The following is a 3,739-nucleotide window of genomic DNA, read 5'->3' on the forward strand; positions in this document are numbered from 1 at the left end:
TATAATAACTAAATTAAAAAAAATAAAAAACTAATTATAAATTTGACGAAACTAAAAGAAATAAAATAAAGTTCCAAACTAATAATTATGTAATAACAACCTAACACAAGTGAAATAAAAGAGAGTTTTAAATTTCTACCAGTGACCTATTCCTAACTATACAAACTATATTCTAGTTCTTGACGACTATCCTAACCATGGCTACATACACACATATATCTATATGGGATTGCATAAAATTCAACACAACAGAACTAACTGCAAAGTCAGCTGTCCCGGCATAATGCGAAGTCTCATTCAGCCTGTTGATATCTCAGTTGTTACCAGCTACGTACACCATCGTCGAATTTATCGATTATATGGTCAAAAAAGGGTAAAAGAGAGGAGAAAGTAGTTAAAAAGTTCAAACTGGTACCCGGTCAAACGCTGTAAACAAGTTATATATATAGCCGTCGTCCTCTCTTATCTCGTTTACACTGTAAACAAGATAAGATATCCACGTGTCTTATCTCGTTTATACTGTAAACGAGATACGTATAAAATTATTTCGTTTATAGTGTAAATGAAATAAGATAGAGTAACGAATTTCGATAATAAATTTTAAAATTATTTTTTTTTGGTGACAAATTTTAAAATTATTTAATTCAGTAATTATTACGTTTATTTAATTTATTAAAATAAAAAATCCTTAAATTTAAACTGATTTTTTTATTTTTTTTAATATTATCGAAAAAAATACAAAGCATATAACAAGTAGGTAAATAAATAATGTTATTAGTCCAATTAATATTATATAAGATTATCATCAATTAATTAATAGCATATGTGACAATTTTTTTGTAGTGTTTCTTTATTTATTTAGCGAGCTAATTCACTAAATGTAATTAATTACACTTATGTCTAATTATTTATTTTTATTTTATATTAAAAATTTAGTTAACACATATTCTAAAAATACATAATAAAATTATTATTATTAGTAGTAGTAGTAAAAAAATTTAAATTTTTTAAATAAATATAAAATAAATGTATTGAAAAATTAAATATTTTGTATTTTTAATAAAAACTTTTTCGATTAGTAATTTTAATATGTATTCTTAAAGTATAAGATAGTTGAATTCTTAAATTAATTAATATTTTATAATTACTAACATGACATTCTTTTGAGTTTGATAGTGCTTCTTGATTTATTTAGCCTAATTTATTAAGTATAATCAATTAGAATTATGGCTAATAATCTTTCTTATTTTACGTTAACTTAATTAATTATTTTAAATTACGTTTATTTTTAGAATTTGTGTGCATGTGTGAGTGTGTTGATTTGATACGTTATTACTTTAATAATAAAATAAGATTCATATGCTATACAAATGTTATATACTATCTATGATTTTAATTATGTGCTACATTTATACTTTTTTATTATTTGCTTTAATTTAAATTTCTTAATATCTTCGCTACAAGAAAACCGTAAAATATCATTGAATTGACCATTGAACATTAGCAGTGGATTAATAGGCAGATTTGACAATCAATTTTTCGGATAAAAAAATTATTGTCGAATTCAATTTTTCGACGGTAAATTCACCGATAATATTTAGAGAAAAAAAAATTAGCACGATCGTTATCGTTGGAATAATTATTTGATAAATCCGTCGGTAAAGCTCAATTAATGGAACATTGCGTTTTGGTTACAGGCAATATATTACTGTCAGATTTATCCGTCAATAAAATTATTTTAAATTGAAATAACACACCATCTCTCCGCATTTTGAAAGACAGACTCTCTCTTTAAACCTCTCCTCTCTCTTCGGTCTCATTTTTCAGAGCGTCAAAACACCCCCATTCCCCGAGCGCCGAATTTTCTCTCCCTCTCTCAACCTCTCACAGCGACGAAATTCCTCCCTCTTCTCCGTCGGCGATGTTGCCCCACAGCACCCTGACCCGTGTTCTACGGTGAAGCAACCCTTTCCTTTCCTTCCCTTATCCTTGAAGCGCTTCTCTCTCCGTCCTCCTCCACGGCGCCACGCACCAGCAGCAACTGTCATCGTCTTTCACGCATCAATAGTAGCCGTCGTTGACTATCCTCCACGCACAGCAGCAACACACACCGGACATCGTCGTCCTCCACACACAGCAAGACTTTCCTCCACGCTGTCGTCCTCAAGAATGGGGCCTCTGTGTCGGGTTAGTTCCTGATTATTTTGTTGATTAATGTTCTTCTATTTCCTTACTGATGGCTTCAGCTATTTTTTTGAAATTGTTAGTGATGGTTTAAATTTTTTTAATTATGTTTTGATGATTTTGTATTTAAAATTTTGTTTATAAATCTGATTTTTAATTCTGTTTTGATGATTTTGTGTTTTAAGTTTTGTATTTATTATTCTGATTTTTAATTCTGTTTTTATGATTCTATTTTTAAATCCTGTGATAATTATGTAGTTTGATATCAGTTCAAGTAAGAACATTGGTGTCATAGAAAGAGCAATAGGACTTGGTGTTGCTCTTCGGAATGAATCTACAAGTATAAGATCCCTAATTACATTGTTCCGATTTCTATTTTAGTGTTGTTTGAGTTAATTATTTTCTGAGTTAATTAGTTAATTATTGTTAATTTTCTAAGTTAATATTAACTTGTTTATTTTTTGAGTTAATTATTGACTTATCTTTGTTAAGTTTTTAAGTTTATTATTATCTGAATTAATTAGTGTTGTATTTTTTCACTTATTAGTTTAGAAATTATTGAATTTAAATATTTAAAATTATATATTTAATTTTTAAACACATTTTTTAAAATCTTTAAAATTTAAGTTTGCTGAAAAAAAATCTGACGGTAAAAATTACTGGCAAAATTTTTTTTTTATAGTAATTAGTATCGGATGAAAAAAAATCTGCCAATTGTCAAATTTATTCCGACACTAAATCTGGCAGAAAGCACCAACAGTGCGAACCTAGCTTATGTCAATAGAGAAGAAAGAAGAGGGAAAGCACAGGAAAAAAAAAAACAATTGACGTAAGTGAGGGTCTGGTTGATTTCATTCGTCAGTCACTAAGAGAAATGACTCTCGATTGAGATCATGCCACCCTTACCATCGAAATCTTTCTGATGGCTTTCCCATGTCGGCGCTGCCGCATGCCTTTGATCAATAGAACAGGAAGAGGAGGCCGCCGAAAAGTGAAGTCAATGATGAATACTTGTTGTTCGTTCTTCAAAAAGATGGTAAGTAAGCTGTCTAACTGCTGTTGTACCAGAAATCCGGTACCTACTTCAGGGACTGTTATAACTTCCACCACTCTCACTCTGGAAAACAATCAGTGCTTTCATATGAGTGTTCAGTGTATGTGTTGTGCTAATTTAAAACCAGAAACGATAAAAGAGGTGGATATTACAAGTGTCCCACCCGACGATTTTTTTTAGTAAATTCGTCGATAAATCTAACAATATCTGACAAATTTCTTGTAATACTTTTTAATTATGCATTATTAGATGTTCTCTTATGTGACATGGACAGATCATTGATGTCAATGGTTGTTGAGGAACATTAAAATAGTTTGGATCATTCTGTGATTTCGGCGTTCATTATGCCAATGGTTAGGGCTGACGCATCGGTTAGCATCAAGGTGCTCCTGAACGCCACGGCAGCGCATTTTGGTTTTAGGCCGACTTATAGGAGGGTTTGGATGGCGAAGCAGAAGGCCGTTGGCCTCATCTACGGTGACTGGGATGAGTCATACAGCT

This window comes from Arachis ipaensis, chromosome B01, assembly GCF_000816755.2.
Source record: "Arachis ipaensis cultivar K30076 chromosome B01, Araip1.1, whole genome shotgun sequence".
NCBI lineage: Eukaryota > Viridiplantae > Streptophyta > Magnoliopsida > Fabales > Fabaceae > Arachis > Arachis ipaensis.